Source organism: Jaculus jaculus, chromosome 16, assembly GCF_020740685.1.
Source record: "Jaculus jaculus isolate mJacJac1 chromosome 16, mJacJac1.mat.Y.cur, whole genome shotgun sequence".
NCBI lineage: Eukaryota > Metazoa > Chordata > Mammalia > Rodentia > Dipodidae > Jaculus > Jaculus jaculus.
In genome coordinates this window covers 4,392,043-4,416,460 of record NC_059117.1, presented here as the reverse complement: position 1 = coordinate 4,416,460, position 24,418 = coordinate 4,392,043, and the positions used below count along the sequence as shown (strand labels likewise).

Here is a 24,418-nt window from a genome sequence, read left to right as displayed (position 1 = left end):
GGGAAGTTCCATAATGGCAGCAGAAGCTGGCCTGCCTTCACAGTCCCAAGGAAAGAGAGAGCGAGAGAGCGAGAGAGAGAGCGAGAGAGCGAGAGAGAGAGCGAGAGCGAGAGCGAGAGAGAGAGAGAGAGAGAGAGAGAGAGAGAGAGAGAGAGAGACAGGGAGACTGAGCAAACACAAGCCAAGCCCAAAGCCACAAAGCACAGTGCAGGGGTTCCGGTGGGACTCAGGCACTTTGCATATCTTTAGATTGGAACTTAAAGCCCTTCACCACACCTCCTAGCCAGGTGGCCGCGGGCCATCTATTCAAACTTCCACACAGACCTTTGCACATTAAGCCTCAATGACAAAATATGATTACATATGTGAGATTCTTTCTTAGAAAGTAAAGAATGAAATCAACTAGTGAATAAGCTGAGATCAAGAGGAGAGACAGTAAATGAAGGCAAGATGGCTCTCAGCCTTTCAGGTGAGGTGTTTTATCAGGCACTGGATCTGATGAGACCATTTACTTTAACAAGCTCCCTCAGTCACAGGAAGTGATGTTCTTACAACAGCGAGTGGTGAGCTGCCTCTGCATTTTACCCTCCAAGAATGCTAAATTCCCTGTAGGGCCTTTGCTGATCTACGTTCTGCGGCATAGCCTTCCCCTCTGCACTTGCCATTTAAGGTTTCTGGAACTCCTTTGGAAGCTTGGCTAGTGGCCTCTCTTTCACAGCTTGCTGAAGGCTTTAATCCAGCCCTGGCTCTTCTGCGGTGGAGAGCAGGTTCTGTTTACATCTTACCAACTCAGAAACTAACCTGGAGGCCAGAGTCCTGTGTCAGGCAAGCCTAGGCCTTAGCCCCGTTGACATAATGAATATATTTCTCTTTAGCTCCTTAAGTAATATAACAGTAAGGGCGAATAGATCCCAGCAGGCTAGCGGGTTGGTTCTCCATCACAGGGGCATGGGGCCAAGAAGGGCCTTGCCATACCCTGGAGGGGGCTTATTTACATGGAAATGTGCAGAAAGAAGGTTAAACACAAGAGGCTAGACATTTTGGCAGGATTAAGGGCTTGGCTTTAGGGGGAGACTTTAATGGAATTAATATCAGTTGCTACACTAACTCATACATTAATTTTATTTTTTGACATAGAGTCTCACACTGTAGCTCAGGCTGGCCTGGAACTCTTGGTGATCCTCCTGTGCGCTGAGATTATTGGTAACAGCCACCATATCTGGCTGGTTGCCACATAATTGCTGTCAACAAGGTGACATATGAAAGAAAGCAGTAGTTTCCACTTTATAAGAATGATCAAAGGCAAGCTCCTCCCAAGTACAAGTGCAGTTATCAAAGGGCCCTCCCAGGGGCTGCTCCTGGAGCGTTGGCATTAGCAGACTCCACCTACTTGAAATTGTTTCAAAGGCCTCTGAGAAAAAATTCATTCACAATCCTGGCTTTTTTTTTTGTGGTGTTTTTTTTTTTAAATTTATTTATATATTTATTTATTTGAGAGTGACAGACACAGAAAGAAAGACAGATAGAGGGAGAGAGAGAGAATGGGCGCGCCAGGGCTTCCAGCCTCTGCAAACGAACTCCAGACGCGTGCGCCCCCTTGTGCATCTGGCTAACGTGGGACCTGGGGAACCGAGCCTCGAACCGGGGTCCTTAGGCTTCACAGGCAAGCGCTTAACCGCTAAGCCATCTCTCCAGCCCTGTTGTTTGTTTTTTGAGGTAGGGTCTCACTCTAGCCTACGCTGACCTGGAATTCATTATGTATTCTCAGGGTGGCCTTGAATTTACAGCAATCCTCATACTTCTCCCTCCCAAGTGCTGGGATTAAAGGCATGTGCCACCACTCCCAGCTCATTTTCCTGTTTTCATGAGCATAGGGATAAGTGTGCGTGCATGCGTGTGTGTATCTACAGGATAGTGTGCCCTGTGCATGTGTTCAAGATTCACCCTAGCCTTCACTTCTTTGTGTTTGCCATAAAGCTAGAAACTCAGCCAGGCGTGGTGGTGCACACCTTTAATCCCAGCACTCGGGAGGCAGAGGTAGGAGGATTGCCATGAGTTTGAGGTCACCCTGAGATGGCATAGTGAATTCCAGGTCAGTCTAGGCTAGAGTGAAATCTTACCTCAAAAAACAAAACAATCAACAACAACAACAACAACTAGAAAGATGAAGTTTATGCTAGAGGGGAAGCTTCTATAGCAGAATTATAAATCACATTCAGGAATGATTTTAAATTAGGTACCGACAGCTCCTAACTAAAGTGACTGTGCCACACATGCCAGTCTGAGAAGACTGGAGACCAGGCTCATCTGTCACCTACAATGGAAGTGACATGTTCCTGGGGAGGCCACATGCACAAGCCAGAATTAGTGTTCCTGTAATTCGCATGGTCTTCAGGTGGAACTAGGAGTCAGTGCGATATAAGGTAAAATACTGACCACGAAGTGCTGAAGCAGGGCAAAAATGGAAATTGTGGCTTTGTGACACGAAGGAGTCTGGCTGGCATGTTTCTGATCAGTCAATGATCTGTCTACAGTTATAACTCAAAGCTTTTCCTACACCTCTTGGAGGCACATGTTATAAACTTTCTCACGATCTCAAGTGAACCCGAACTCTAGAGAGAGAAAACAGCCTCCAGTCCCTTAAAACCATAGGTTGAGTCTTTGACATAGCAGAGTTAAAGCTGAGATGGGCAAAGATAAATGGAGGCATCTAGATCAATTTCCTGTTACTAATAACAAAGCATCAATGACTGGGTAAAATTATAAAGAATACGCGATTATTGTGGTCCAAAGAGTCTGCATGTGGTAATGAGTCTCTTGCTGGCAGAGTTTGGAGGAGTCTCATGACACCGTGCTGGATACAGCGCTCTCGAGACCTACCCAGACTGGCTGTCATCGTGCACACGCTTGGGAGATAACCGCGAATCCTCTAATCCCATGAATGGGCTTGTTCATCCCTAAAGGCAGAATCCTAATCACTTCAGGGTTCCACCTGGTTCTACCTCTAAACATTCCATGATGAGGAATTTGTTCCAATATGAGTTTCCATGGAGGCAACTCCTATTCAAACCACTGACAAAGGTTAACAAAGCTGCTCATGCAAAGCCATTGAGGATAAAAAGTCTTCTTGAGATAGGAGACGAAGTCACTGCCTCTGAAGAAAGAGGTGGGTCTCCTGGCACGGCACTCAGTGCCCAACAGCCTGGCGCAATGAAAGACAAGCAATGTCTAGATAAGAGCCAGATAAAAACTTGCCTCCAATCCCTCTTTTTTAAAATTTTAATAGTTAAGAGACTTTATTGTAATAGCTATAATTACAGTGCTTGTCGAAATGAAAACTGAAACAAGTATACAAAACAGTTGATTACTAATTGTGTATTGAAAGCAGTAAGAGGTTCCACGACACCAAATACACCAGTTCTGAGGTTTCCCCAAGATAAATTTAACAGCTCCAGCTTCTTCAGTGTTTTATCAGAATACAAAAGAAAAAAGTAGAGGTCGTCTTTCTCGATGGCAAATCGGACCCTTGCAGGCTGAGGGAAGAAGCTATTTCATACATGGAGATGGGGGTGCTCCGGGGTTTGGGTCTGCAGTGAAGTGACCCTCCAGTTTGCACGCGCTCCTGCTGGTGAGACTGAGGCCTCCCATCGGGGCGTCCAAGCGGGCCCAAGAGCGAGCTGGGAATGCGCACACTAACCAACTAGCAGTGGCCCCCAGCCCGCCACTAGGTGACCGTGTGGGCACAAGTACAAGCAAAACGCTGTGGAATGCAGGTGACCCAAAGACAGGCAAGTCACGGGGGCTCTACTGTGACCATGCAGCGGATGGTGGTTTGTTACCGCCATCCCTCCTGTTCCCATGGGAACAGCTGATCCGATGGACTAGCATTTAGGCCATTACTGCAAAACCTACACTAGGCATAGTCTCCCTTCTGTGTGTTCAAGTGTTCTTGTATTTTTAACTATTTTAAAAAATGCACTAGGTTCGGGTTAAAAACCAACCACCAAATGGATCCCGACTCCAGTCTATAGGCCAGTGGCTCCCAGAGGCCAGGTACCCAAACCCCCAAATCCCTTCTCAGTACTGACAGTGTGTTATTTATTTTTACAATAAAAAAAGCTAAGTAATATTGCTTAATATTGCACAGGAGTACCAGCAACGGCCTCGGTGGAAGCTATTTACACTAAATACAAACCTGGCTGCTGGCTGCGTGTGCACATGGACATGCGGTGGGATGCACGTTTGCCACGTGAGAGGAGGAAGTGAGCGGGAAGGAGGCGTCCGGTCCACCTCCGGTTCCGAGCTGACTGGACAGCCCGTCCAGCCCTTCACGGAGCCCGGCTCCGCTGGTGGCCCGAACGTGCGGCCGCAGCTTGTCTGTGATTCCGGCGCGTCGGCGGCGATGGGGAGGTCCTGCCCTCCACCCCGCTTCTCTCCACCGTGGTCCCCCTGCTTCGCTTCAGGTCACTTAAAATCACTTTAAAAAACGTAGGTGATGGGGACTGATCTCAGACCCTCCTGTTTGCAAGGCAAACACTTTCACCCTCTGAATCATTTCCCTAGCTCTTAATTTAACTGAAAAAATCAAGGACATACTAAGAAAACAACGTTCAAAGAGCAAGATTTCCCGGATTATTGCAATCGTGTGTTTCTAAAAGGCGTTAGCTTCTCCCTCATTCCTTTATCTGTATGAATCTTAGTTTACATTTAATTTACACATAGCTCTATGGGTCTATGTAAATCTTGAGTAAATAGGGAAATGGCTGCAGTTCTAAATAATGAGTTGAGTCTATTTTTAAGTGTTATCGTATGCAAATGTCTGAATGGGTAGACTCTCACCGATGACCCCAGCCAAGATCCTACTGCACAGAGCAGGCAAGCCCAGATCAGCAGCCGTGCCTTCCCGGGGCTCGTTTCTGTCTGGGACTGCATGGTGCTGTGATGACTCCACCAGATGGGGCACTTGACACCGTCAGCGCCCGCTTCCTCCGCAATCTGCCACCGTGCGGAGAAGGAGCCACTCAGTAGACCAGGGTGAGAGGAGCAGGACAGCATCCTCCTCCAACTGAACATGTAGTGCTTATGAAGCTACGGGCAGAAGGCTTAATTTAGGAATTCGCAAACGGACATAGATTTAGGTGATTCATTAATTGTCTAGGCAGTTCCCTTTCCTGTCACATAGCAAAGTTTCTCTCACTCTCACCACATGGCTCCCTGTCTACAACCGCCTGCTCTGTTAATTTTACTCATTCTATACTTCGGTCAAATGAAAATGAAAATCCAAGCTCTTGTTAACAGCCTCCCTGCTCATTCTTAAAGCCATAGAAAGGCCCATGGCTGGTCTCCACAGTCCATTTATTTCCTTTCCATGTGCCTCTGGTTCTGACAATGCAAATTAATTCTGTACATACGTGAGGGACACGTTATTTAGCTGGGGCCTGCTGCCCTCTCTTTGTGTCTCTGCTAATATTTAGAAATATGTAATGTAAAAGGCCCACTGATAACAGACTGGGAAACGGCCCCCTCTCTCCTATCCTCGGACTGTTTCCACCATGTAAAATGTCAAGAACTGCTTCTTTTTCTGCCCCAGAAAGTCCTGTTTCACCTCCCACCCCAGCGCATTCTTTCTCTCTATGCATTGTATGGTGTTTACAATCACCGTAGAGTTCTTCATCCTTCCCTAGGCAAACCTCCCGGCCAGAGTGAAGGCTGGGCTGCCTCTGGGCACTTCTCAGAAGCTGCACACATCATATGTCAGTGCTGAGGTAAGCGTCTTCTCAATTATTTTCTCTTCACTAATGGACTTCAAAATCTGATAATATTTCATTTAAGGTGAAAGTAAGTTTCTCTCATTGTCTGTCTATTTGCTAACATGAATATGGATGCTGCCCTTTTACACTGCTTTTGCTACAAGCACAACCATCAGTGGGAGGTGAGGTAAGTTATTTTTCCAATGATCATCATGAGATACTGTGCTAACCCAGGCACGGTACTAGTAACATGTATTTGTAAAGTTTCTAATTGGTTTGGTAATATGGTATATAATATCTCCTTTCTGTGAAGTTAACTTATTTATTTCAGCCAAACTCCTAGTATTTCATGTTTAGACTTTTTATTGAAAATAAACAACAAAAAACAGAAAGACAAATAACAGCAAAACATTGCGGTTCAGTTGGATTTGGATCAGACTAGAGTCTGTCTGGACTCTGGTATGAATGGCCAAATATTTTCTTAGACTGGTGTGTCCTCTTAGTGGACACAAGACTCAGATCTGCTTGGCAGAAGTTATCTTTTAGAATACGGAGTAAGACACAGTGCTGCCTAATATGCACAAGGCCCAGGCTCAACACCCATTACTGAAGAAAAAGAAAGAAAGAAAAAGAAAACCATAGGAAGAACATAGTTAAGACTTCAGTTGTACAGTGCTTGGACCCTTCTGGTTATGTCTTTCATTTCTTGAGACAGGAAGGCATAAGAAAGAACATAATTAAGACTTCAGTTGTATAGTGCTTAGAACATTCTGGATGTATCTTTCTTTCGTTTCTTGAGACAGGAAAGCATAAGAAAGAACATAATTAAGACTTTAGTTGTACAGTGCTTGGAACCTTCTGGATGTGTCTTTCATTTCTTGAGATAGGGTCTTGCTGTGCAGTATAATTGTATCTCGAATTCAAGATCCTTCTACTGTGGCTTCCCAGGGGCCTGGCTTCTAACCAGAACGCCACGAAAGGCAACTTCTAACTAAATTCCATTGATTTAATCACAGGGCATGGTGGGAAGACCCACCCACCGAGTATGCAGGAAGTAGTTACCTGCTTGACATGAATACACCTTTCCGGGACATCATTCCTCGCCACGTTGGACTTCTGCAGCAGTGTGCCCCTTGGCTGTGCTTACAGCTAGTTCTCCGCCATTGCTTTCTTTCCCAGACATCCTTGTTTTCTCACTAAGCTAGTCTATCATCCAGGTTTCACTTTTTCATGTTCGTAACTTCTGCTTCATCACAGCCCATCACACCTCATGGGGCTCCCACACCCCGCCTTCTACTAAGTTTCCTGCCTTTAGTCGCCCCTTCAACTCATTCTCTACAGTGTGATGACCAATTAAAAATGAAATTTGAATGAACCGTCCATAGCTAGATCTTGATTTCTAACTCTTGTTTAACATTGTTCTTAGACCAAGGGTGTTATTCCCATTGGCTAGGTCCTGGGAGGCCCTGTCAGACTGTCCACACTTCTCTCTGTCTTCAGCTTCTGCAAATCTTGGAACCTCGAAGCCCTGATTTGCCATCTGCCCCCGTGTGTTTATAGCAAGGAAATAGGAATCCAAAACTTCCATTTCCTTCCTTGGGGCATGGGAGGTTTCATGAGTGCTTATTTTACATAGAGTTTTGGAGTACCTCTCATAAAAATGCCAAAAACCAGTCCAATATATTATTAGAATTTGATTTAGGCCCAAGCAATTTTGGTATTTCCAGGAGGACTGAAATGATTAAACTAGAAGCCATTCCCTCAGCATGTGTGAACACAACAATGTCTAAGCCAAAAGCTAGCCCCAAAAGTGCTGACATTTTGAAATGTTATATAGCAGGAAAAGGTAGTGGAATATTTTGTAACTTTATAAAATATTTAGTTTGGAATTCAGTTCCAGGCGTCAAGGCAAGTTAGTCAGGTGATGCTGAAGCGTCTGTGGTGGGTACGTAAGGTGCGAGGCCGCCAGCGGTTTAAGGGTCTTCAGAAGTGAAATCCAGGGTCCAGAGCAGAAATCCGTGCTGCCATATTTTCTGGGTAGGAACCCAACAGGCCCTTCCTCCTCTTTCCCAGCAACTCTTCTTGTACTTTGATTTTATTTTTGTCATTACTGGAAAATGTCCATAGCTAATCGCAGAGGAGGTCGGAGATTATGAGAAGTCAGATTACAGGCAGGCTACTAGAAACTCCTGCCAGTGGGGACTCAGTTGTCCCAAGCGACTCTAGGCTCTGAAAGCTGCCGATGGTGGGCATTACAGGCTTGCTTGATGCTTATAGCATCTGCTGGAACATTTGACCAATCCTTCCATTTCCCTATTTGCCACCTCTTGACTTATAAATCGGTAGGTAGCATCATAAGCTTTTGTTGGCATGTTGGATGTTGATCTGTAGCTCTCACTAATTTCTCCTATATTTTTATCTAAACTTCATAGATAGCTACAAGTGAAAAAAATCTGCTGGGATTTTAATGTTTTCAATTTGGGGTAAGTGATCTTAGCCATTGTTGATGTTGAGTGCCAAAGATGAGTTTTCTAGCATCAGTTTTTGTCATGGGAATTGTATGCCAATTTTTGGAGGCTGATAAAGTCTTGCAAAACACTCTCTTATGTAAACCCCTCTACGTTCCCCTTTATCTCATTTACTATTTCTCCATGCCATCTGGTTTAATGACTTTTATTACTTTGTTCCAGAGGGGGAGTACCCAGTGGGCACAGGAATTTTGTCCACTTTACCTATGGTGCTGTTCTCATATGCCAGGTCCGTGCTAGGTGCTGAGTACTGCTTTTACAGATGTACAAATGGAAATCATAAAAATGCAAGATAATACATAAAAATAAGACTTATCGGTATCATTCTGAAAAATGAATTCCTGAATTTACTGTCTCCTTTTAATGTGGGAATTTTTTCAGTTTAGTGTTTTTTTTTTCTTTTCTTTTACTTGGGAAAATTTCAGTACTTTTTTATATTGGTATAAAAATAACAATTTAGGTCTGGTAAGATGACCTTAGTGATTAAAGGTTCTTGCTGTCAACCCAGGTTCAATTCCTTTGTACCTGTGTCAAGCCAGATGCACAAAGTGATGCATGCCTATGAAGATTGTTTCTCATGATGTACCATATTCTCTCTCTAAAATAAAAATATTAAAAATAATGAGTTGTAATAGTGAAAAATAATAAGCTGCTTCTTATTAAATTTACATTTTTTCTGTTTTATAGAAAATACTGTCAAGAGAATAAAAGGCTAGGAAAAATACTTGCAAAAGACATAACTGATAAAGGATTGTTATTAAAAATACCCAAATGGAAATTCAAAGAGGAAAGTGGGGGGAGGGAGGGTATTACCATGGGATATTTTTTATAATCATGGAAAGAAAATGTTAATAAAAATTGAGAAAAAAATTAAAAAATAAAAAAAATAAAATCAAAATTAAAAAAATACTCAAAGAACTCTTAAGACTCAATAAGTATGGGGAAAAAAATCTTGATTTAAAATTGGCCAAAGATGGCCTGGGGAGATGGCTCTGTGCATAAAGCACTTGTTAGCACCAGATTTTGGATCCTCAGCATGTATGTAAATGCCAGGTGGGTGGTGTGGTCTGACTGTAATCCATGTGCTCTGGAGGCAGAGACTGGGGCCCCCAAGGGACGAGGTGGCTGTCTCAACTAGCTGAATCAGATAGCTTGGGATTTAAGGGAGATTCCTTGTCTCAGAAAATGAAGTGACGAGCAATCGGAGAAGGTATGTGACATCAAGCTGTGGCCTGCTCATGCATGCTCACACACGCACAGTCACTTCCATATCCATGTGCGCACACATGCACACACACCACACAAATATATATTATTTTTATTTGCCTGAAAATATATACGTATATATATAGAGATACACATATACATATATATACATATATATGTGTATATATATATTCAGACAAATAAAAATCGATCAAGTGTCTGATCAGATACCCTATCAAAGAAGATGTGTGACTAGCAACTAAGCGTATGAGAGGTGGTGCCCATCGTATGTCACAGGGGAAAGGAAAGGAGAGCATCGGTGAAATGCGTGTGCTATCCAGACGTCAAGTTCCAGAGCTCCAACACCACCAACTACTGCAGGCGAGGTGAGGAGCTCACCGCTGCAAGGGTGTCAGGTGGTGCAGACGCTGGGGACAGCTCTGTATCTTCTTATACAGCTAAGCGGACTCAGACCATGATTGAGCAACCATGGTCTTTAATCTTTTTTATTTATTTATTTATTTATTTATTTATTTATTTATTTATTTGAGAGCGACAGACACAGAGAGAAAGACAGATAGAGGGAGAGAGAGAGAATGGGCGCGCCAGGGCTTCCAGCCTCTGCAAACGAACTCCAGACGCGTGCGCCCCCTTGTGCATCTGGCTAACCTGGGACCTGGGGAACTGAGCCTCGAACCGGGGTCCTTAGGCTTCACAGGCAAGCACTTAACCGCTAAGCCATGTCTCCAGTCCGTCTTTAATCTTAAATGCATCAAAAACTCATCTCTATGCAAACATCTGGACGTAAGTGCTTATAGCAATAATTGTCAAAACAAGAAGAAACTAAGATGTGCTTTGGGAGTTGGTTTCATAAACATGTGGCACATCTTCACAATGGACTATTATTCATCACAAAGAAAAAGCTTACCAAACTCTGAGGATACATGAAGAGTACTTAAACAAACAACAGTCCCTGTTTTCTTGGGTATTCTATTCCAAGACCTTCAGCTGATGCTTGAAACCAAGGCTAGTGATGAACTCACCCCATATGAACTCTGCTTTTTCCATATGTACACACATATATAAGGTTTAATTAATAAGATAGGCACAGTAAAATTAAGACCAGTCACAATAAAACACAATAGCTCTAATAATATAGCCATAATTAATGTTATATAAGTCATGTATTCTTCCTCTCAAAAAGGTTTTTCCTTGAGCATAAGCACTGTGATAATAATAATCATCTCATAACTCAGATTGTCGCTGTGTGACTGATTGTTGAGGGGCACACACAGCACAGGCAAGGGAACAACCCACGTGCCAGGAGAGATGGGATGGGATAGCTGGAATCTCCTGCTGAGAATGGCGAGCATGTAAGACTCACATCTTAGGAGAGATGGAAAGGGTAGCTAGAGCAAACAAAAACAGACCTATTCCAGGGCAGGGAAAGTTCTCTGTATGACACTAAAGGTGGATGCATCCCATCTCATGCCCTTACCCAAAGCCATGGAAAATACAGCAACGAGAGCAGTCTGTAATGTAAGCAATGGATGCTAGGTGGTAAAGAAATGTCCATGAATGGGTAGATCAGTTGTCACACGTGTCCCACTAATAGAGTAGATGTTGTTTATAGGGATGTTTGTGTATGGTGGAGTCCTGGGGCATGTGAGAAATCTCTGTACCCTTCCTTTCAATTTGCTATAAAGTTAAAAATACTTTTAGAAATCAAAGTCTTAAAAGCAAGAAACAAATAAACAAAACCCATCTAACGTGTGATGATCTCCCAGTGGCTAGCTGGACGTCCTAGTGTTTGTATGTACATTCAGCCAGCTCATATTGTCCTCTAAAGAGTTGTGGGCGGCGAGGACCACCACCCTAGTTTACCGGTGAGGAAGCACATTCACAGAAGTTAGAGACTTGTCCAACTTCAAACAGTGGTAAGGAGCTGGTTCACATCCAGTTGTTTTCTTCACTTTATTGCTGAGAGAATTGAAAGCCAATGTTAAGATCAGGAAAACCACAGAGAAAGAGAGTGCTGTGGCTTGCTATGTCTTGAACTGGGAGAGAGGACCCAAATGTAGTTGGACAGGATTCTATTCCAGCCCCTAAGAAGCTAGCAGAAGTAGCCTTAGAAAAAAATCTAAATAAAAATAAAGGGTTCAAACTTTCTGGAAACAGGCCATGACGTGTTGCAAGGCACCCTAAATGCCAGGTGTGGAGACAGGAAAGAGGGACAGCAGAGGCCTGGACAAGTCCGTTAGTGTTCTGCATAAGCTATATTGCTATAAGCAGCTGACTCTAAACTCTACGCAAAGAGGGAGCACAGAGTAGCTTCACAAAGTGACTTAGAGGGGGATGTGCACAGGCATGAGAGAGTTGGAGCAAATGTGTCAGGTTTTTTCTTTTTTCCTTAAAAGGATTCTCTTACAGATAGGTCTGATATTTTTCTACCTCTGAGAAAAAAATGTGGGATTTTTGATCAGGTCAGCAGCCCATCATCCCCCATGTTTGTGCACAGGCTATAAAATAAACAAACATATTACTCTTTATTCTTGCCCCTCACATAGATGTTGGAAGAGATGAATAATACTGCAAAGCATTAAGGCCTCCTTAAAGCAGTTATGCAAAATGCAGTTGTTACCATCATTGCTGTCTTGTTGGTTTTCTTAGCTTTATTGTAACACAGAGACATAACTGACTGGGTGGTCATCATCTGCTCAAACAGTCACATGTCTCCTTGTGACCTACCTGCCTGGAAAGGCCCGTAGAGCCTTGGCCTTCTCAGTTCCCATGTGAGCAATTCCAGATGGTGGCCCTCCTGAGAATGGGGCGAGAGCATGAATGCACAACTCATACATAGGCGTATATGATGTTTTGAGCACACATAGTGTATCAAAAACTGAATTAGTTAGTGTACTTACTGGGATTCTCTGGAGAAACATAACCAAGAGAATGAGTAGTTACGACAAAGGAGACACCTCAGGTTCTTACATGATATGGGCCAGGTCATCTGACAATGGCTCTCTGTACCTTCCAGTAAGCCTTCAGTAGCTCACACCATGGGGATGAGGCCTCGGCAGTCTCCCCATGGCACAGAAGACCTAGGCGATTTCTGAAGAGCTGTTGGTCCTCAGCTGCTGTTGGCGGATGGATGAAGCTGGGTTCTCCAGCCACAGGGCAGAGGCTCTCATCTGAAAGGAGGGATGGCTGGTGCACAAAGCAGCCTTACTTTTCCCACCGACTTCTTCATACATAGGCTGCTGATGGAAGGGTTGCCAACTGCGGGTGGGGTCTTGCTTCCTTTTCCAATCCTTCCCGTGAACACCCTCACAGAGGCCTGTGTCTTAGTTTTCTGATCTAATCAAGTTGACAATTGAGATTACCCATCAGAATCCTGCTGTTTAAATAGTGATGAATTTTGGAATCCCAAATTCCTTCTTCCTTTTCACAGAAGATTTTCCATTAGTGAACCCACCCTCAACACTGCCACAGTATGAAAGAACCAGTCCATCGAACACATGCTCAAACCTTGGCTGTGTCTCCTATGGTAGTCATCCTCAAGGGTAAAACTGCCAGGTAGGGGTCATGCAGCATGGAGGCGGCATGTCCAGTTGCCAGTCTATGCAGAATGAACCAAAGGCAGAAGGAAGGGACATGAATTCAGCCTCAGGTCAAAGAACAGACAGAAAGTAGGATATTAAGGGTCTTGCGATGGCAACAGCGAGCCAGTTTCCTGAATCCTGGGGATTGGCCACAGCATACCTTTCAGTGGCCCTGCCTACTTTGGTAAAATGGCTAATATGGTGGATTGCAAACACTGGGGACTATGGCAGTCAGGTTCACATTGCTGGCAGAACCAGACTAGCTTTTGGGAAAAAAAAAGGGTAAGCTCCATAATGGCAGGGGAAAACAATAGCATGAACAGAGGGTGGACATCACCTCCTGGCCAACATAAGGTGGACAGTAGCAACAGGAGAGCGTAAAAAACACGGGCAAGGGGACACTGGCTATAATACCCATAAGCCCACCCCTAACAATCCACCACCTCCAAGAGGCAACAATTCTCAAATCTCTATCACCTGGGAACCTAGCATTTAGAACATCTAAGTTTATGGGGGACACCTGAATCAAACCACCACATTCTGCCCCTAGCCCTCATAAATTGATTGCCATACATGATATAAAAAGGAATGCATTCATCCAACCGCTGTGAAGTCATGAATGCAATGACCACTTTGTGTATGGGTTACAGAATCTCAAAGCACTGCTCTCCATCCTAGGGGCTTACATTCTTTCTATCACAGCTTCCAATGAATTACAGTAGACATTGTCAAACTCACGGGATTGTATATTTGTTATATGAGCCAGCTCCCTGCTTTTACCATGCTTAGCCCACCATGACGCAGCTTTCCCAGAAACTTTCACCTGAATAAAGCAACCCCTGTCCTTGCATAAGCTGCTTCTGGTTGGGTGTTTTTTTCTAGAAGTGAGGAGGTAACGGCTACATTGACCATAACTGAAAAGAAAGAGAGAGAGAAACAAGTATTTACAATATTAGAAGAATTTGAAATCTTCATGTTTCTGGTATCTTATTTTGTCCTCAGTCTTTCTTTTAAAAATATTTTATCTTATTTATTTAAGGGGGGGAGGAAGAATGGGTGCCCTAGGGCCTCTAGGCACAGCAAAGGCACTCCAGACATTTGAACCACCTTGAACATCTGGTTTTGTGTGGGGAATTGAACCCAGATCCTTAGGCTTTGCAGGCAAGCGCCTTAACCACTGACCCATTTCTCCAGCCCCTCAATTTTTCTTGAGAAAGACGTAATAGGATGGTTAAATCAGGGCTGGGGTAATGGCTTGCCTTGCTACCCAGGTGGAGGCTCAGAAATTCCATAGCATGGGCACAGGCTCCTATCACTGCTTCTAGAAAACCTAGAGGAGCAAAGAAGAGAGATGAGTTTACGTTGAACCTGTCTGTTGCTCCATAAGGCAGCTGAGAAGCAGATGCTTGTTCTAAAGTGAGTTTGTGTCAAGAACTGAAACATGCAGACATCATCTATCACTGTTATTGAAGTATTAAGCAGACCAGCATAGCCCTGGACATTGCAATGAAAAATTCCAGTGCAGGCACCTGGCCAGTGTAATTACAACTGGGGACAAGGACAGACAGTAAGTAGATGAAGAGTTCGATCTTTGAGTGTTGATGACTCAGCTGACTCTGATCCTGAAAGAATGCCACAGAGAGGTGATGGTGGTCATACCATGCTGCACTGGGATCCAAGACCAGCCAGTGTCTTCCTGGATGACAAGAAAAATATCAAGCTTGGAGACTTCGGGCTAGGTAGAATATTAAATCATGATATTAGTTTTGCCAAGTCATTTGTTGGAACACTTTATTACATGTCCTTGAACAAATGAACCACATGTATTACGATGAGAAATCAGACATCTGGTCCTGAGTTGTTTCCTGTCTGAGTCATGGGCATTAATGCCTCCATTTGCAGCTTCCAACCAAAAGAATTAGCTGGAAAAATCAGAGAAGACAGTTTCAGCAGATTCCATACCATTACTCTGATGAACTGAAGGACATTATTCCACGGATGTTAAATTTAAAGTATTAACACAGACCTTTATTTGAAGAAATTTTTGAGAATTCTTTGATGACAAACTTGATTACAGAAGAGCAAAGAAATATATATACATATATATATATATATATGTATATTAATTTGCTTATTGTTTTGACATTTACACACACACACACACACACTTTTGATCTTATTCCTCCCAATTACCTTCTCTTATCCCCTCACTTCCCATTAACTCCTTCTTTCCCATGAATACTTATCTTAGTTTCATGCCTTTTAACCCTTGAGTTAAGTTACAGTTGCTTGAATGACTATGGATGGAAGGTTATTCACTGTAGAATGGGCAGCTCACCAGTGGCTACCCCCCTGATGCCCCTGAACTGCCCCGCTTCCAGCAATCCTTAGCTGGCAGGTCTAAAGTCTGACACACACTCTTCCCCTATTGATGATGAATTATCTCAATTTTGTGCTGAAAACCACAGCTGCTGTGGATTCATGAGTGTAGTGGTCACGTCTTATCCAGACGATGGCATTTCGTAGCCCTCCCCCATCTTCCTGCCCTTCAATTCCTTCTGTCTCCTCTTTTGTGAGGTTCCCTGGGTATTACAAGGGATGATTTAGATGTTATGTTGGAAATGGAACACATATCACTTATTCTCTGTGATTTTCCCAGTTATGCATTTCTTCACTAACCACTGCCCAACTTAGGCAGAAAGTTCTATGCTCAAGTTTCACACAGTGCTGACCTATTGGAACAATACAGGTATTTAGAAGATGGTTTGCCATGCTGTCTGTCTGGTTTCATTACTTTAGTAGGTTTACCCCTAGGGTTTAGTCTATAGCCATAGACTTTTGGCCCACTTTACAGCACCAAGCATGATTACTTCCTAAAACGTTTGCCTCAAATCCTTTTATAAAACACTTGGTTACTCCCATAAAATTCATGGCACTGTTGCCCCAGTGGCCATATCTTACCTGGAAGGTTGGTTGTGGAATACATAGCTGGTTAGGACTCTTGATAGCTTTTCTCCCACAGCTGCTTGCGTAACACCATCTGCAGTGAAAAAAGCTAAGAGGAAATTTTCAGCTCAGTTCCAGCTTCTTTTTAAAAATACAATTAATTAATTAATTAATTTGGGAGAAAGAGGGAGACAGAGAGAGAAGGAGAGAGAGAGAGAGAGAGAGAGAGAGAGAGGGGGGGGGAGAGAGAGAGAGAGAGAGAATGGGTGCGCCAGGGCCTCCAACCACTGCAAACAAATTCCATATGCATGCGCCTCCTTGTGCATCTGGCTTACATCTTACATGGGTCCTGGGGAATCAAGTTTGTCCTTTGGCTTTGCAGGCAAACCCCTTGACCACTAATCCATCTCTCCAGCCATAGCTTCATTTTCTGTGCCATGCAATGAAATATGTGGTTTCTTTAGCAATAAGGGCTTGCTATCTAGTTTTGGTGGGACACCAAGAGAACTGGCGGTGGCCTACATTGTTTTAGGAAACTCTGTAGTCTACCTGACCAACAACTTATCAGTAGGCATCTCATTTGTGACGCTAACATTTATAATTGATAACTTATGACCACAGAGAGCAGTTTTATCCCCCCACATAGGGGAAGGAAACTTGAGGGAAGATGATGGCAGCTGAGGAAGCCCACACAGTTGCAGCATCTCAGCCCTGTGCTGGCGAAGCGGAACTGAAGGAAAGTCAGTCAGCAGCAAGAGTGTGTGCTCAAAGCTCTAGCAGGAATGTGAACTTGGTATTTGACAGGGTCTAGAGGAGCCCAGACTGGCAGAGCAGGAAGTCTGAAGAAGAGCTCCAGTCCCTGTCTCTGACAAGTAGCCAAGAACTTCTTGATCTCCCACCTCCCGTGACTAAGAAAGTCAAGAGAACACGATGAGATGTGAGGATTCCCACTCATTGACAATACACTCTGAGAACACGAACCGGAAGAAGAGGTTTCATGCTGCCCAGCTGTGGGATCAAGCCCTGCCAAATATTCAAAAACATTCTCAACTAAAGAGCAGACAGGTCCTTTGGTTGCTAGGCCAGCAGAGATGCAGAGCTGGTTGCAGTGTTTGACTCTGCCACCCTGTCAGAGATCGCCATTTGCCTGCTGTAGTTTTAGATACCTGGATCATAAGCATCTCTTTTGTACAGTAAACATTGTAGTGGAATTGCTTGTGTTCTTTTTCAGCTTTGGCTGGGAAAGATGGCCACATCTTTCATTTCCTTTTCTTCTCCTTAGAGCCCCTCTTAGACATAATGATACTTTCCTGCCTGGTTGGCATGCTAATCCATGTGTGGTTACCAGGAATGTAATACGAGGCATTCTGGATCTTGGGGGAACATAAGGCTTGGAAGAGAATATCTGTTTCACTGAGAAGCCTTGTATCACTGTGGCTGTGGCTGTCATGCCTGCTGTTAAACGGTGACTCTGAGAGGAGCCGGGGGAGCAGCCCCGGGCCCAGGCGCTAAGTGACCACAGCCATGGCCCAGCCCACACTTTGTCCTGTGCTGCATCGCTGCTGATCCCAACTATTGGTGTAGAGTTTGGTGCACAAGTCATAACTTTTGATGAGAAAAAAGGAATAATCCAGATTTGGGATTTGGCAGGACAGGAATCCTTTCTCTCCACCACAAGGTCAAATTACCATGGTGAACTAGGGATCCTCGCTGGTGTAAGATGCTCCAAGAACAGACACAGTGTCCCACTTGAAACCTGGCTAGCAGATGCTGGGCACATCCCAGTTTCAGTGTGGTCACTGGGCTGACTGGAAATCCAGTGATTTACAGCTGGGGAGAGGAGTTAAAATAGAAGGTGAAGCTTTACAGGAGAACATGGATGTATCTTTAGTGAATGTTGTTTTTACTTGCTTGTTGTAGGGACATTTGTTTTGTGACCAGTCCAAGAAAAGCATGCTTAATCTATGCCACTGCAGGCCATGTATGCATTAACCTGTTTTAATAATAAAAGTCTACTATTTGCCCATAATTTCCATATGATATATCAAGAAAAGAATTTGTTTGTTTTCCTGCATGTTATTGGGTAAAAACATAATGTAATGAATGAGTGGGAAAGGCAGGAGGAGAAATCCCTACATATAAATGGCTCCAAGAAGCATGACTACCCCCCACAAGTCGATGGTATGTCATTTCCTAAACACAACGATGTTTCCTTTCTTTTTATCTTCTTCAAACTGCTTGATTAATTTCATAATGTATAATGTGCATTTTTCTATGAAACAGGTAAATATCCCTTCTAACAAAAATCTGCACTGGGTCAAAAACAAGACATTCATTTAGAAGGAGGCAATGGGAAACCCACAAGGACCAAGTGACCTCAGAGGACTTATAAGGGAACATTACAAACATGCATGCTTATATAATAGGGATGTCATGTTTTCTTCAAGAAAAGCTCAGTGTTCAGGCCATAAGGCAAAGCTCATCTTGATGGTCATGAGGAGGAAGGAGTGCTAACTGCTCTCAGGCAACTTTCCCTCAGCTTCTCTGTGAGCTGTCTCACCTCTTCCCTCAACTTTTCCATGTTCCCATCTCTCACACTAGCCTGGGGCTCACCAAACCTGGGCACCAGGTCCCATCTGTGGTACACGATGGGCTGCCTTGCATGCTCCTTCCTCTCAGTGCTCACCAGCTTCCAGTGGCAGAGTTAGTCATAGGATCTTCAAGTATGCTTCCTCTATAGGACAGTTTTGTCTACTTTGTTCTGTAGTAGCTGTAAAATTTGTCCTGTCATGTTTAAAGCGTCACAAGTGTCTTGTCTGCATTAAGGAGACCGTGACAATAAATCTAGCAGATGGAAAATCCTGTTAAAAAGTATAAATGCTTTCAGCAATTGACTCAGTGTGGTGGTGTTTTTATCTTTTTTCCCCCCTCTGTTGCTATATAAGAAAATGGTTCAGCAACATAAAATAACTCCCTGTAGTACAGTGAAGTCACAGATCTGAAGCTTTGCATTGTTGAGTGTAGTCAACCCGGGTGGCTGTAAATTGTTTATTACCAAGACATTTCATTTATAAATATCCCAATGTAGGAAAAATCCATTACTTCTTTGGAAATTTCTCACTGTCCTATTTGTTTTCTTATATTTGTTTTTATGCTACTATCATTCTTTTTCCCACAACATAAAATAATTCATTTTAAAAAAACTGGAAGAAAAGAAGGAAAAAAAAAGGGAAAAGAAAAGGATTATAATACACAATTCTCATTGCATCCCTCAAGGATATGAGTGACAATGTTTCACTGTCATTGACAAGACACCAGCTACCAATTTAATTTTTGAAACTAGTAGGTGAACAGCCACCTCCATTGATCTCTGCTGCTACTGTGAAGTGTTTAGTGTGAATCTATGTGTTCTATTTTATGTCTTAAAAGTCCTGTGAAGGCTTAAGTGTTAAATGCTTGGTTCCTAAAGTGGTGTCACTGTGAGGTATCAGAGCTTGTGAGAAGCGCGTCCAGTGGAATGTCGTTATGTCCTGGGACATGCCTGTGAAGGAAATTGTGCAACTCTATACCCTTCTTGGTTCCCTGGCCATAAGGTGAGTGATTTTCTTCTGCTTCTGTGGTAAAGTGCTGCTGCTACCTTGACACAGGCCAAAGGACAGTGGAGTGAGTCCAGCACAACCTGAACATCAAAACTGAGCCAAGGCAAACCTCACTGCCAGTCAGTCATACTGGTATGCTGTTAGTGATTGGAAACTGACTTATTATAACTTTTATAATTACTACTTTGTTCTTTATGCATTGCTTTTTGAGGTAGGGTTTCACTCTAGCCCAGGCTGAACTGGAATTCATTATGTGGTCTCAGGGTGGCCTAGAACTCACAGCAATCCTCCTACCTCTGCCTCCCATGGGCTGGGATTAAAGTCATGCACCACCACGCGCAACCCTCTTCATGCAATTTTAATTCAATGCCATTTCTTTTCTATTCTGATTTATGATATATTAACCATTCCATATTTTTTTCTGTTACCTGTCCTCCATTCTCTGTATTCTCTGCTTCCTAAATTCTACTGTGGTATTTGTTAGACTTCTTGAGTATCCAAATCTGTTAATATTTTTCATCACTTTGACTCTATTCCTACATTTTCAATAATTCCTTCTTATTTTTCAGCTCAACAATTCTTGGTTGAATTTAACTTGGGGAAAATCTAGAGATCCATTAGGAAGGTACCTACTTCAGGAGCATCTGAAAAACAAAACAAACAAAACAAAACAGGGTACCAGGGAGATACTTAGAAAAAGCGATATGGGCCCTAGGTTTTTGATGTGGGCAATTGGGAGAGAAGTGTTGTATGAAGACAAAAAAAGAGGTTGCAAGGAGATAGAAAGCTTGACTTTCCACACTCCAGGGTCCTGCATTCTAGCAGGGAAAGGGATAATGAGAAGAGAGCTGAAGAGTGTGGGGTGGAGGCATGGAGGATGACTGAAGCCTTCCAAGATCTTAAGCAGGAACCAGTGTTTCATTCAAGCAGCTGTGACAACCATAATGGGTGCTTACAACAGATGAAATGAGAAAACCCTGAAGGCTTGAATAGAGAAGAGGATCAGATCCCAAATGTTTGCAAGAAAAACACAGCTGCTTTATACATCCTGAATGCAAAGCAGACACAGAGCTCTAACTCAGTGGCTGATGATCTGGGGGGAAATTGGGTCTGCAGAATCCTGGTTTACACCCCATGAGAATGAAACACCGGATGTTTGAGTAGTCCTGTTACCGTCGTCCTGTCACAAGGATTACGGGTCATCCCCCAAACCACCACTTGATAGAGGCTACAAGGGGAGAGGGTATCATCATATGATTTACAGCAAAGGCTGCAGAATTAGGGTAGGGTGGCACCGTAGGCACATGCACTTCAGTGAGGTAATCATCACACCATATATACCTGCAGTGAGAGAGGGAGGTCATCGTCACTCTGTACATACCTGCAGTGAGAGAGGGAGGTCATCATCACTGTGTATATACCTGCAGTGAGAGAGGGAGGTCATCATCACTCTGTATATACCTGCAGTGAGAGAGGGAGGTCATCATCACTGTGTATATACCTGCAGTGAGAGAGGGAGGTCATCATCACTGTGTATATACCTGCAGTGAGAGAGGGAGGACATCCTCACTGTGTATATACCTGCAGTGAGAGAGGGAGGTCATCCTCACTGTGTATATACCTGCAGTGAGAGAGGGAGGTCATCATCACTGTGTATATACCTGCAGTGAGAGAGGGAAGTCATCATCAATGTGGATATACTTGCAGTGAGAAAGGGAGGTCATCGTCACTCTGTACATACCTGCAGCGAGAGAGGGAGGTCATCCTCACTGTGTATATACCTGCAGTGAGAGAGGGAGGTCATCATCACTCTGTATATACTTGCAGTGAGAGAGGGAGGTCATCATCACTCTGTATATACCTGCAGTGAGAGAGGGAGGTCATCCTCACTGTGTAGATACCTGCAGTGAGAGAGGGAGGTCATCCTCACTCTGTATATACCTGCAGTGAGAGAGGGAGGTTATCCTCACTGTGGAGATACCTGCAGTGAGAGAGGGAGGTCATCATCACTGTGTATATACCTGCAGTGAGAGAGGGAGGTCATCATCACTGTGTATATACCTGCAGTGAGAGAGGGAGGTCATCATCACTGTGTATATACCTGCAGTGAGAGAGGGAGGTCATCATCACTGTGTATATACCTGCAGTGAGAGAGGGAGGTCATCCTCACTGTGTATATACCTGCAGTGAGAGAGGGAGGTTATCCTCACTGTGTAGATACCTGCAGTGAGAGAGGGAGGTTATCCTCACTGTGTAGATACCTGCAGTGAGAGAGGGAGGTCATCCTCACTGTGTAGATACCTGCAGTGAGGGAGGGAGGTCATCGTCACTCTATATATACCTGCAGTGAGGGAGGGAGGTCATCCTCACTGTGTAGATACCTGCAGTGAGGGAGGGAGGTCCACATTACACCATATGTAGACGTAGTGAGATAAGGAGGTCATTTCCACACTGTATATACCTGCAGTGAGAGATTAGGACATTATTGCTCCATAGGTCCCTGCCTGAGGGGCAGGCGTGCAGGTGTTCCCTGCACGGGTGCTGGGCTCCTCTGTGTAGAGGATCCCAGGCTGGCGAGGTCATGCCCAGCCTCCCTCCCTGTCCATGCTGCCAGCCCTCTTCTTACCCTGTCTCCTGCTCAGAAGTGATTATTTTCCTCCCATGTTGTGGACTACCTTTCCTGTGGTCTGACCTGTTACAAATTGTGTCTGGTAAAATGGAAGGTCACTCGCTGAGCAACAATTATATACCTCAAGTCAGTGACAGGAGAACTTAAGCCAAGGCTGGTCCTCCTGGGCACAAAGTGCTGTCCTGTTTGTGCAGCAGCAAATAGAAAAGCTGCCAAATGTCCTCACTTGGAAGAGATGCTTCCGTTTTCAGTGCTTGGTGCATGTGCATATCTGCTCTTCTTCCAAATTCATCTACTAGAAGAAAGATGATTTCCTCAGGCTTACAAGATCTCCTGTGGTATAATACCCTCTCTCTGGAAGGTGGTTTGCTATCCTTTTGCCAGACAGTCATTCCTCCTTCAAAGTCCCATCCTTCCCCCTTTCTCCTTACTTGCAACTCTATTCAGGGATTAAATGAAATTCATTTACTTTCAATTCTAGGAATCAAGGCAGGAAATTAACCTGCTCTATGCATCTGAAGAATTCCTCGAAGTGTGAGGCTACACTTATTCTTTATATTTGATGCTACAGTCTCCCATGCATACATTAAGTTTTCAAGGCATTACCACCAGGTGACTGTTGCCAAATATTTTAAAGGATAGAGGTCTACAGTGAGTTGTCCACATGGGATGAAATGACAGCTAGGAATTTAAAAAAATAACTGACCTGGTGTTAGAGAGATGACTTATTGGTTAAGGAGATTGCTGTGAAGCCTAAGGACCTATGTTTGACTCTCCAGACCCCGTGTAAGCCAGACTTACAAAGTGACAACTGCACAAGGCCACACATGCACACAAGGTGGAACAATTGTCTGGAGTTCGAGTGCAGAGGTTGGGGGCCCTCTCTCTCTCTGACTCTTACTCTCTCTCATAAAAGAAAGGTCAATCTGTTGGACTTGCCTAAAAAACAAAACAAACAAACAACAACAACAACAAAAAAAAGCAGGGCTGGATGGATGGCTTAGCAGTTAAGGCACTTGCCTGCAAAGCCAAAGGACCCATGTTTGATTCCCCACGACCCACGTTAGCCAGATGCACAAGGGGACCATGTGTTGGAGTTCGTCTGCAGTGGCTGGAGGCTGTGGCATACCCATTATCCCTCTCCTCCTCTTTCTCTGTCAAATAAATAAATAAATAAATAATAAAATATTTTATGTGAAATGGCTGGAGATGAGTTAAAAATCGTTACCTCACTTGATGTATTTTATTAGAAGAATGTTCCTGCAGCCCCAGTGGAGGTGCTGAACAGAACACAAAGCAGGCTTGGAGTACCTTTCTCAAAGGGCAGACTCTGAATTACGGCTCGCATGGGCTCAACAGTTTGTGACCTTATGTTAATATTCACTTGAGGAAGCAATTTACACTAGTCAACGTGCCATTTGATTTGTATAAAAACTCTCTAAGATTATAATTACATGGATATTTAATTTACCTATTCCTTTTATATTAAGTAAAGGCCAAACTCCATGTCAATATTCTTCCCAGTTATTTCCATTGCTTCAGGAACATTTGCTGGAACTTTAACATTCCAGCCTTAAAATTATAGCAACAATTCTTTGCAAGTCTATTAGCATTTTTTTTTAGATTTGGTAATGCTATATATAAATACTGTAACAAAGGAGTTACTATCTTTAAAAATATTACATTACTGCAACCGGTGAACATCTGTCATTGGCTACAAGCAAATAAAATACAATCTTCGCCAGATTTAATTTGTGGGTTGCATCACTCTGGGAACAATGAAGTAATTTCTTTTGGATGAGAAGAGATTGTGCCTGATGAGCAATTATAGTTTTGTAGATGGTAAGTGACTAATAATCATATTCATAGAGTATTTAAAGATTTTATATTTACATATGCACATATATATTTCTACCAAATGAATTGACTTAAGCTGTATTCCCATTTTCTAAATAATAAAATTAAGACAGAGGAAGAAGGATGAGGTTTTATATAGAACCTTTGAGTTTACTGCTAGTCCAGAATAAAACTGCTTTAATTCCTCTTGTTTTTGTTTCTTCACCTCCTCTCCTTCTCCTTCTACGTTCCTCTCTCCTGTTATTGCATGTTTCATTTCTTTGTCAGCTTGGACTTTGTGTCATCACTGGCACTAAGCATT

The 24,418-nt window shown here is 43.5% G+C and overlaps 1 pseudogene; it reads left to right on the top strand.

Moving 5' to 3' along the window:
• Nucleotides 1-4,234: 4,234 nt before the first annotated feature.
• Nucleotides 4,235-16,766, top strand: LOC105944801 (annotated as a pseudogene).
• The last annotated feature ends 7,652 nt before the right edge of the window (nt 16,767-24,418 follow it).